The sequence below is a fragment of the Salmo trutta genome, unplaced genomic scaffold (genome assembly GCF_901001165.1).
Source record: "Salmo trutta unplaced genomic scaffold, fSalTru1.1, whole genome shotgun sequence".
NCBI lineage: Eukaryota > Metazoa > Chordata > Actinopteri > Salmoniformes > Salmonidae > Salmo > Salmo trutta.
In genome coordinates, this window is record NW_021823412.1 from 1,268,083 (window position 1) to 1,280,812 (window position 12,730).

The 12,730-nt window shown below is 42.2% G+C and overlaps 1 long non-coding RNA gene across 1 annotated transcript; it reads left to right on the plus strand.

The window, feature by feature from the left end:
* Positions 1–2,630: 2,630 nt before the first annotated feature.
* Positions 2,631–8,046, plus strand: LOC115190821 (uncharacterized). The gene is made up of 3 exons (XR_003877421.1): positions 2,631–2,880; positions 3,793–3,868; positions 7,987–8,046. It is a non-coding gene; the product is annotated as an uncharacterized LOC115190821 (long non-coding RNA).
* Positions 8,047–12,730: the final 4,684 nt, after the last annotated feature.

Sequence of the window (12,730 nt, forward strand, 5' to 3'; positions counted from 1 at the left end):
GTGTGTTTGTGTGTGTGTGTGTGTTGTAACAGAATGCTACATGTGACTAAGAGGAGGTCAGTAACAGCAGATAATTGACAGGCTCATCACACAGTAACAGGTTTATACCGGTGTGAACTGGAAGTAGCCTAAACCTATGGATGTTACATTGAACTGGGTGAATGGAATATGAATGACAGTAACCTAAACCTATGGATGTTATATTGAACTGGCTGAATGGAATATGAATGACAGTCATCCAACATGCTGTAATAGAAATAAGGCCATGCTCATGAAAAAAGGAATTGTCCTCCCTCATCTTAAACGGCACTGTCCGCCACTGGGCAGGACCTTTTTCTATGGAAGAAGCCCTTTGTTATTCTAAGCTTTTTAACTAACTCATCAATATGCTTTTTAACCTTGTACTGCAGTGGGCTGAATCAGGCTCACACAGAGTGATTCTGGGTAGTCTTAACACATCTACTTTGAATGAAAAGTATACACCTTACACACATGGTTATGGGCTTAGATAAAATAATACACCTGTATCATGTCAGATACAGAGATGAAATGTATTACATTTAGAGTTTTCATCCCAATATTACCAGTGGTGGAAAAAGTACTCAATTGTCATACTTGAGTAAAAGTAAAGATACCTTAACAGAAAATGTCTCAAGTAAAAGTGTAAGTTACCCAGTAAAACACTACTTGATTAAAAGTCTAAAAGTATCTGGTTTTACATGTACTTAAGTACAGTGGTAGAAAAAGTACTCATGTTTCATACTTGAGTAAAAGTACAAAGTAAAAGTAAATGCTATACATCAGATCAGAGGCAGTAGGGATGACAAAGCGTTATATTGATAGGTGCCATAATTCTGTCCTGCCTGAGCCTTTTTGATGCTCCCAAACTTGATGTTTTAATACAGCTTTGGTGATTAAGATTTATTTTTAAAAGTGGTCTCACGAGCAAAACCCTTTATCGATAGTCTTGAGTAAATTGGCAATTGCATTGGGCAAGACAAAGAAGGGGAATCTGTGCTTGGTTTGTAATTAAATGAAACAAAATGGTAAAAAAACATTTGTTTTTATGTTTCTAAATACCAGGTTTACTGGCACGAAAAACACATCTCTCTTGTTCCATGAGCATATGGGTACTGTGTGTCACGGCTGGAAAGGCTGCCATTCCTCTGTCAAAATCCATGCCACAACAGAGGCCTCCTGAGTGGCCCAGCGGTCTAAGGCACTGCATGCAGTGCTGAGGTGTCACTACAGCTTGGTGTATGATCCAAGGCTGTTGTAGCTGGGAGCTCCAAAGGGCGGTGCACAATTGGCCCAGCGCTGTCAGGGTTAGGTGCTGGTGGGTTTTTTTTTTGGCTCAAATGAATGTCACATTTTACTTTTCATAGCAGGTTAGGAGAATTAACATATTAGGAGAATTAACATGGCAGGTACGGAGAATTAACATGGCAGGTTAGGAGAATTAACATAGTAGCTTAGGAGAATTAACATAGTAGGTTAGGAGAATTAACATGGCAGGTACGGAGAATTAACATAGTAGGTTAGGAGAACTAACATGGCAGGTTAGGAGAATTAACATGGCAGGTTATGAGAATTAACATAGTAGGTTAGGAGAATTAACATGGCAGGTACGGAGAATTAACATGGCAGGTTAGGAGAATTAACATGGCAGGTACGGAGAATTAACATGGCAGGTACGGAGAATTAACATAGCAGGTTCGGAGAATTAACATGGCAGGTTAGGAGAATTAGGTTAAGGTTATGAAAAGGGTTGGGTTAGCTAAAATGCAACAAATTTCAAATTTTGACGTTAATTTGACAAAAGCTGTATCCCTTCTAGCCATGTCCTGTTTCCTCCGACACATTGGTACGGCTGACTTCCGGGTAAAGTGAGGAGTGTGTTAAAAAGTAGGCAGCTTGGCGGGTCATGTTTCGGAGGACACATGTCACCACCATCGCCTCTCCCGAGCCCAGCGCCGCCTGAAATTGATATATGGTGCACGTTTTTAAGGACACACCTCAGATATTGTCACCCCTCCTACCTCAGATATTGTCACCCCTCCCACCTCAGATATTGTCACCCCTCCTACCTCAGATATTGTCACCCCTCCTACCTCAGATATTGTCACCCCTCCCACCTCAGATATTGTCACCCCTCCTACCTCAGATATTGTCACCCCTCCCACCTCAGATATTGTCACCCCTCCTACCTCAGATATTGTCACCCCTCCCACCTCAGATATTGTCACCCCTCCTACCTCAGATATTGTCACCCCTCCCACCTCAGATATTGTCACCCCTCCTACCTCAGATATTGTCACCCCTCCTACCTCAGATATTGTCACCCCTCCCACCTCAGATATTGTCACCCCTCCCACCTCAGATATTGTCACCCCTCCTACCTCAGATATTGTCACCCCTCCCACCTCAGTGCAGGTGAGCTCATATAAAACGGGTAAATTACCAATCCTGGCGCACAGATTGGAAAATAACAGAGTGCCGGTCATAATTGCCAACAAGCATGCATTTGACAATTGTGCTGACTTAACGTCAGCCAACAATAGAGCCCTAATTAACAGCTTCACTGTGAAGCCTTTCATTTTTATTTACTTCACCTTTATTTAACCAGGTAGGTCAGTTGAGAACAAGTTCACATTTACAACTGCGACCTGGCCAAGATAAAACATAGCAATATGCGTCATTGGGTTATATAAAGTAAACCAACTGGTTCCTACAGAGAGGTGGTGTTTCAGGGAAACACTTTGTACTGCGACGCTTCCTTCAGTATATGGAAATACTTTGTACCGCGACTCTTCCTTCAGTTCACCAGACAGCAGGATGGAGAGCAGAGCTCAACACAGAGGGGAGAAATAGATCACTACTGTAAGTTGCTGTTGTGTGTGTGTGGGTTTGTGTGTGTGTGTTGTAACAGAATTCTACATGTGACTAAGAGGAGCGCAGTAATGACAGATAATTGACAGGCTCATCACACAGTAACAGGTTTAAACCGGTGGGCTATTTACAGATGGGCTGTGTACAGGTGCAATGATCGGTAAGCTGCTCTGACAGCTGATGCTTATAGTTAATGAGGGAGATATAAGTCTCCAGCTTCAGTGATTTTTGCAATTCGTTCCAGTCATTGGCAGCAGAGAACTGGAAGGAAAGGCGGACAAAGGAAGTGTTGATTTTGGGGATGACTAGTGAAATAAACCTGCTGGAGCGCGTGCTACGGGTGTTGCTATGGTGACCAGTGAGCTGAGATAAGGCGGAGCTTTACCTAGCAAAGACTTATAGATGACCTGGAGCCAGTGGGTTTGGCGACGGACATGTAGCGAGGGCCAGCCAACGAGAGCATACAGGTCACAGTGGTGGGTAGCATATGGGGCTTTAGTGACTAAACGGATGGCACTGTGATAGAACTCTAACAAGTCTTCTGATGGTTTAGTGTGTGGTATCTTCTGTCATTGTTGGTTCATAATGCCTGGTGAAACATTGTTAGGTATTTGAAATTGTCTAATTAAATTAAATACAATTATAGTGATCAGACTGCATAGTAACCATATATGTTATCACACACACACGCACACACACACACACACACACACACACACACACACCCTCAAAACAAAAAATCTATCAATAATGACTGCAAAAGGGAGAAGTGTCAGTCACATGCGTCATTGGGTTATATGAAGTAAACCAACTGGTTCCTACAGAGAGGTGGTGTTTCAGGGAAACACTTTGTACTGCGACGCTTCCTTCAGTATATGGAAATACTTTGTACTCTCCCTTCAGTTCACCAGACAGATAATCACCAGACAGCAGGATGGAGAGCAGAGATCAACACAGAGGGGAGAAATAGATTACTACTGTAAGTTGCTGTTGTGTGTGTGTGTGTGTGTGTGTGTGTGTGTAGTGTGTCTTATTTCTTTTTTATGTAACCTTTATTTAACCTTTTTTTATCTAGGCAAGTCAGTTAAGAACAAATTGTTATTTACAATGACGGCTTAAAGGGGAACAGTGGGTTAACTACCTTGTTCAGGGGCAGAACGACAGATTTTTACCTTGTCAGCTCAGGGATTCAAGCCAGCAATCTTTCGGTTACTGGCCCAACGCTCTAACCACTAAGCTAGCTACCTGCCACCCCAGTCTCAGTGTGTGTGTGTGTGTGTGTGTGTGTGTTGTAACAGAATGCTACATGTGACTAAGAGGAGGTCAGTAACAGCAGATAATTGACAGGCTCATCACACAGTAACAGGTTTATACCGGTGTGAACTGGAAGTAGCCTAAACCTATGGATGTTACATTGAACTGGGTGAATGGAATATGAATGACAGTAACCTAAACCTATGGATGTTATATTGAACTGGCTGAATGGAATATAAATGACAGTCATCCAACATGCTGTAATAGAAATAAGGCCATGCTCATGAAAAAAGGAATTGTCCTCCCTCATCTTAAACGGCACTGTCCGCCACTGGGCAGGACCTTTTTCTATGGAAGAAGCCCTTTGTTATTCTAAGCTTTTTAACTAACTCATCAATATGCTTTTTAACCTTGTACTGCAGTGGGCTGAATCAGGCTCACACAGAGTGATTCTGGGTAGTCTTAACACATCTACTTTGAATGAAAAGTATACACCTTACACACATGGTTATGGGCTTAGATAAAAGAATACACCTGTATCATGTCAGATACAGAGATGAAATGTATTACATTTAGAGTTTTTATCCCAATATTACCAGTGGTGGAAAAAGTACTCAATTGTCATACTTGAGTAAAAGTAAAGATACCTTAACAGAAAATGTCTCAAGTAAAAGTGTAAGTTACCCAGTAAAACACTACTTGATTAAAAGTCTAAAAGTATCTGGTTTTACATGTACTTAAGTACAGTGGTAGAAAAAGTACTCATGTTTCATACTTGAGTAAAAGTACAAAGTAAAAGTAAATGCTATACATCAGATCAGAGGCAGTAGGGATGACAAAGCGTTATATTGATAGGTGCCATAATTCTGTCCTGCCTGAGCCTTTTTGATGCTCCCAAACTTGATGTTTTAATACAGCTTTGGTGATTAAGATTTATTTTTAAAAGTGGTCTCACGAGCAAAACCCTTTATCGATAGTCTTGAGTAAATTGGCAATTGCATTGGGCAAGACAAAGAAGGGGAATCTGTGCTTGGTTTGTAATTAAATGAAACAAAATGGTAAAAAAACATTTGTTTTTATGTTTCTAAATACCAGGTTAACTGGCACGAAAAACACATCTCTCTTGTTCCATGAGCATATGGGTACTGTGTGTCACGGCTGGAAAGGCTGCCATTCCTCTGTCAAAATCCATGCCACAACAGAGGCCTCCTGAGTGGCCCAGCGGTCTAAGGCACTGCATGCAGTGCTGAGGTGTCACTACAGCTTGGTGTATGATCCAAGGCTGTTGTAGCTGGGAGCTCCAAAGGGCGGTGCACAATTGGCCCAGCGCTGTCTGGGTTAGGGGCTGGGGGGGCTTTCCTTGGCTCAAATGAATATCACATTTTACTTTTCATAGCAGGTTAGGAGAATTAACATATTAGGAGAATTAACTTGGCAGGTACGGAGAATTAACATGGCAGGTTAGGAGAATTAACATAGTAGGTTAGGAGAATTAACATAGTAGGTTAGGAGAATTAACATGGCAGGTTAGGAGAATTAACATAGTAGGTTAGGAGAATTAACATGGCAGGTACGGAGAATTATAATGGCAGGTACGGAGAATTAACATGGCAGGTACGGAGAATTAACATGGCAGGTTAGGAGAATTAACATGGCAGGTACGGAGAATTAACATGGCAGGTACGGAGAATTAATATAGCAGGTTAGGAGAATTAACATGGCAGGTTAGGAGAATTAACATAGTAGGTTAGGAGAATTAACATGGCAGGTACGGAGAATTAACATGGCAGGTACGGAGAATTAACATGGCAGGTACGGAGAATTAACATGGCAGGTACGGAGAATTAACATGGCAGGTTAGGAGAATTAACATGGCAGGTTAGGAGAATTAGGTTAAGGTTATGAAAAGGGTTAGGGTTAGCTAAAATGCAACAAATTTCAACTTTTGACGTTAAGTTGACAAAAGCTGTATCCCTTCTAGCCATGTCCTGTTTCCTCCGACACATTGGTACGGCTGACTTCGGGTAAAGTGAGGAGTGTGTTAAAAAGTAGGCAGCTTGGCGGGTCATGTTTCGGAGGACACATGTCACCACCATCGCCTCTCCCGAGCCCAGCGCCGCCTGAAATTGATATATGGTGCACGTTTTTAAGGACACACCTCAGATATTGTCACCCCTCCTACCTCAGATATTGTCACCCCTCCCACCTCAGATATTGTCACCCCTCCCACCTCAGATATTGTCACCCCTCCCACCTCAGATATTGTCACCCCTCCCACCTCAGATATTGTCACCCCTCCCACCTCAGATATTGTCACCCCTCCCACCTCAGATATTGTCACCCCTCCCACCTCAGATATTGTCACCCCTCCTACCTCAGATATTGTCACCCCTCCCACCTCAGATATTGTCACCCCTCCTACCTCAGATATTGTCACCCCTCCTACCTCAGATATTGTCACCCCTCCTACCTCAGATATTGTCACCCCTCCCACCTCAGATATTGTCACCCCTCCCACCTCAGATATTGTCACCCCTCCCACCTCAGTGCAGGTGAGCTCATATAAAACGGGTAAATTACCAATCCTGGCGCACAGATTGGAAAATAATAGAGTGCCGGTCATAATTGCCAACAAGCATGCATTTGACAATTGTGCTGACTTAACGTCAGCCAACAATAGAGCCCTAATTAACAGCTTCACTGTGAACCCTTTCATTTTTATTTACTTCACCTTTATTTAACCAGGTAGGTCAGTTGAGAACAAGTTCACATTTACAACTGCGACCTGGCCAAGATAAAGCAAAGCAGTGCGACAAAAACAACAACACATATGGGATAAACAAACGTACAGTCAATAACACAATGGAAAAATCTATATACAGTTTGTGAAAATGTAGTAAGATTAGGGAGGTTAAGGCAATTAATAGGCCATAGTGGCGAAATAATTACAATTTAGCATTAACACTGAAGTGATAGATGTGCAGATGATGATGTGCAAGTAGAGATACTGGGGTGCAAAAGAGCAGAAAATAAATAACAATATTGGGATGAGGTAGTTGGGTGGGCTATTTACAGATGGGCTGTGTACAGGTGCAATGATCGGTAAGCTGCTCTGACAGCTGATGCTTATAGTTAATGAGGGAGATATAAGTCTCCAGCTTCAGTGATTTTTGCAATTCGTTCCAGTCATTGGCAGCAGAGAACTGTAAGGAAAGGCGGACAAAGGAAGTGTTGATTTTGGGGATGACTAGTGAAATAAACCTGCTGGAGCGCGTGCTACGGGTGTTGCTATGGTGACCAGTGAGCTGAGATAAGGCGGAGCTTTACCTAGCAAAGACTTATAGATGACCTGGAGCCAGTGGGTTTGGCGACGGACATGTAGCGAGGGCCAGCCAACGAGAGCATACAGGTCACAGTGGTGGGTAGCATATGGGGCTTTAGTGACTAAACGGATGGCACTGTGATAGAACTCTAACAAGTCTTCTGATGGTTTAGTGTGTGGTATCTTCTGTCATTGTTGGTTCATAATGCCTGGTGAAACATTGTTAGGTATTTGAAATTGTCTAATTAAATTAAATACAATTATAGTGATCAGACTGCATAGTAACCATATATGTTATCACACACACACGCAGACACACACACACACACACACACACACACACCCTCAAAACAAAAAATCTATCAATAATGACTGCAAAAGGGAGAAGTGTCAGTCACATGCGTCATTGGGTTATATAAAGTAAACCAACTGGTTCCTACAGAGAGGTGGTGTTTCAGGGAAATACTTTGTACTGCGACGCTTCCTTCAGTATATGGAAATACTTTGTACTCTCCCTTCAGTTCACCAGACAGATAATCACCAGACAGCAGGATGGAGAGCAGAGATCAACACAGAGGGGAGAAATAGATTACTACTGTAAGTTGCTGTTGTGTGTGTGTGTGTGTAGTGTGTCTTATTTCTTTTTTATGTAACCTTTTTTTAACCTTTTTTTATCTAGGCAAGTCAGTTAAGAACAAATTGTTATTTACAATGACGGCTTAAAGGGGAACAGTGGGTTAACTACCTTGTTCAGGGGCAGAACGACAGATTTTTACCTTGTCAGCTCAGGGATTCAAGCCAGCAATCTTTCGGTTACTGGCCCAACGCTCTAACCACTAAGCTAGCTACCTGCCACCCCAGTCTCAGTGTGTGTGTGTGTGTGTGTGTGTGTGTGTGTGTGTGTGTGTGTGTGTGTGTGTGTGTTGTAACAGAATGCTACATGTGACTAAGAGGAGGTCAGTAACAGCAGATAATTGACAGGCTCATCACACAGTAACAGGTTTATACCGGTGTGAACTGGAAGTAGCCTAAACCTATGGATGTTACATTGAACTGGGTGAATGGAATATGAATGACAGTAACCTAAACCTATGGATGTTATATTGAACTGGCTGAATGGAATATGAATGACAGTCATCCAACATGCTGTAATAGAAATAAGGCCATGCTCATGAAAAAAGGAATTGTCCTCCCTCATCTTAAACGGCACTGTCCGCCACTGGGCAGGACCTTTTTCTATGGAAGAAGCCCTTTGTTATTCTAAGCTTTTTAACTAACTCATCAATATGCTTTTTAACCTTGTACTGCAGTGGGCTGAATCAGGCTCACACAGAGTGATTCTGGGTAGTCTTAACACATCTACTTTGAATGAAAAGTATACACCTTACACACATGGTTATGGGCTTAGATAAAAGAATACACCTGTATCATGTCAGATACAGAGATGAAATGTATTACATTTAGAGTTTTTATCCCAATATTACCAGTGGTGGAAAAAGTACTCAATTGTCATACTTGAGTAAAAGTAAAGATACCTTAACAGAAAATGTCTCAAGTAAAAGTGTAAGTTACCCAGTAAAATACTACTTGATTAAAAGTCTAAAAGTATCTGGTTTTACATGTACTTAAGTACAGTGGTAGAAAAAGTACTCATGTTTCATACTTGAGTAAAAGTACAAAGTAAAAGTAAATGCTATACATCAGATCAGAGGCAGTAGGGATGACAAAGCGTTATACTGATAGGTGCCATAATTCTGTCCTGCCTGAGCCTTTTTGATGCTCCCAAACTTGATGTTTTAATACAGCTTTGGTGATTAAGATTTATTTTTAAAAGTGGTCTCACGAGCAAAACCCTTTATCGATAGTCTTGAGTAAATTGGCAATTGCATTGGGCAAGACAAAGAAGGGGAATCTGTGCTTGGTTTGTAATTAAATGAAACAAAATGGTAAAAAAACATTTGTTTTTATGTTTCTAAATACCAGGTTTACTGGCACGAAAAACACATCTCTCTTGTTCCATGAGCATATGGGTACTGTGTGTCACGGCTGGAAAGGCTGCCATTCCTCTGTCAAAATCCATGCCACAACAGAGGCCTCCTGAGTGGCCCAGCGGTCTAAGGCACTGCATGCAGTGCTGAGGTGTCACTACAGCTTGGTGTATGATCCAAGGCTGTTGTAGCTGGGAGCTCCAAAGGGCGGTGCACAATTGGCCCAGCGCTGTCTGGGTTAGGTGCTGGTGGGTTTTTTTTTTGGCTCAAATGAATGTCACATTTTACTTTTCATAGCAGGTTAGGAGAATTAACATATTAGGAGAATTAACATGGCAGGTACGGAGAATTAACATGGCAGGTTAGGAGAATTAACATAGTAGCTTAGGAGAATTAACATAGTAGGTTAGGAGAATTAACATGGCAGGTACGGAGAATTAACATGGCAGGTTAGGAGAATTAACATAGTAGCTTAGGAGAATTAACATATTAGGAGAATTAACATGGCAGGTACGGAGAATTAACATGGCAGGTTAGGAGAATTAACATAGTAGCTTAGGAGAATTAACATAGTAGGTTAGGAGAATTAACATGGCAGGTACGGAGAATTAACATGGCAGGTTAGGAGAATTAACATAGTAGCTTAGGAGAATTAACATATTAGGAGAATTAACATGGCAGGTACGGAGAATTAACATGGCAGGTACGGAGAATTAACATAGTAGGTTAGGAGAACTAACATGGCAGGTTAGGAGAATTAACATGGCAGGTTATGAGAATTAACATAGTAGGTTAGGAGAATTAACATGGCAGGTACGGAGAATTAACATGGCAGGTTAGGAGAATTAACATGGCAGGTACGGAGAATTAACATGGCAGGTACGGAGAATTAACATAGCAGGTTCGGAGAATTAACATGGCAGGTTAGGAGAATTAGGTTAAGGTTATGAAAAGGGTTGGGTTAGCTAAAATGCAACAAATTTCAAATTTTGACGTTAATTTGACAAAAGCTGTATCCCTTCTAGCCATGTCCTGTTTCCTCCGACACATTGGTACGGCTGACTTCCGGGTAAAGTGAGGAGTGTGTTAAAAAGTAGGCAGCTTGGCGGGTCATGTTTCGGAGGACACATGTCACCACCATCGCCTCTCCCGAGCCCAGCGCCGCCTGAAATTGATATATGGTGCACGTTTTTAAGGACACACCTCAGATATTGTCACCCCTCCTACCTCAGATATTGTCACCCCTCCCACCTCAGATATTGTCACCCCTCCTACCTCAGATATTGTCACCCCTCCCACCTCAGATATTGTCACCCCTCCTACCTCAGATATTGTCACCCCTCCCACCTCAGATATTGTCACCCCTCCCACCTCAGATATTGTCACCCCTCCTACCTCAGATATTGTCACCCCTCCTACCTCAGATATTGTCACCCCTCCTACCTCAGATATTGTCACCCCTCCCACCTCAGTGCAGGTGAGCTCATATAAAACGGGTAAATTACCAATCCTGGCGCACAGATTGGAAAATAACAGAGTGCCGGTCATAATTGCCAACAAGCATGCATTTGACAATTGTGCTGACTTAACGTCAGCCAACAATAGAGCCCTAATTAACAGCTTCACTGTGAACCCTTTCATTTTTATTTACTTCACCTTTATTTAACCAGGTAGGTCAGTTGAGAACAAGTTCACATTTACAACTGCGACCTGGCCAAGATAAAGCAAAGCAATATGCGTCATTGGGTTATATAAAGTAAACCAACTGGTTCCTACAGAGAGGTGGTGTTTCAGGGAAATACTTTGTACTGCGACGCTTCCTTCAGTATATGGAAATACTTTGTACCGCGACGCTTCCTTCAGTATATGGAAATACTTTGTACCGCGACTCTTCCTTCAGTTCACCAGACAGCAGGATGGAGAGCAGAGATCAACACAGAGGGGAGAAATAGATCACTACTGTAAGTTGCTGTTGTGTGTGTGTGGGTTTGTGTGTGTGTGTTGTAACAGAATTCTACATGTGACTAAGAGGAGCGCAGTAATGACAGATAATTGACAGGCTCACAACACAGTAACAGGTTTAAACCGGTGGGCTATTTACAGATGGGCTGTGTACAGGTGCAGTGATCGGTAAGCTTCTCTAAAAGCTGATGCCTCTAGTTAGTGAGGGAGAGCGCCGGTCCTAATTGCCAATGACCATGCATTTTACAATTGTGCTGACTTAATGTCAGTGTGACGCTTCTCGTTGGGAATAGAATGGGACCAAAGCGCAGCGTGGAAAGTGTTCATGATTTTATTCGATCAACAAAACACTCAAACAAAGTAACAAAACAAAAAGCGAACAGTTCTGTCAGGTGACAGAAACTAAACAGAAAATAACTAACCACAAACACAGGTGGGAAAAGGCTGCCTAAGTATGATTCCCAATCAGAGACAACGATAGACAGCTGCCTCTGATTGGGAACCATACTCGGCCAAAACAAAGAAATAGACAACATAGAATGCCCACCCCACATCACACCCTGACCTAACCAAAAGGAGAAATAAACGGCTCTCTCAGGTCAGGGCGTGACAGTCAGCCAATAATAGAGCCCTAGTTTTAACAGCTTCACTGTGAACCCTTTCATTTTTATTTACTTCACCTTTATTTAACCAGGTAGGCCAGTTGAGAACAAGTTCACATTTACAACTGCGACCTGGCCAAGATAAAGCAAAGCAGTGCGACAAAAACAACAACACATATGGGATATACAAACGTACAGTCAATAACACAATGGAAAAATCTATATACAGTTTGTGAAAATGTAGTAAGATTAGGGAGGTTAAGGCAATTAATAGGCCATAGTGGCGAAATAATTACAATTTAGCATTAACACTGGAGTGATAGATGTGCAGATGATGATGTGCAAGTAGAGATACTGGGGTGCAAAAGAGCAGAAAATAAATAACAATATTGGGATGAGGTAGTTGGGTGGGCTATTTACAGATGGGCTGTGTACAGGTGCAATGATCGGTAAGCTGCTCTGACAGCTGATGCTTATAGTTAATGAGGGAGATATAAGTCTCCAGCTTCAGTGATTTTTGCAATTCGTTCCAGTCATTGGCAGCAGAGAACTGGAAGGAAAGGCGGACAAAGGAAGTGTTGATTTTGGGGATGACTAGTGAAATAAACCTGCTGGAGCGCGTGCTACGGGTGTTGCTATGGTGACCAGTGAGCTGAGATAAGGCGGAGCTTTACCTAGCAAAGACTTATAGATGACCTGGAGCCAGTGGGTTT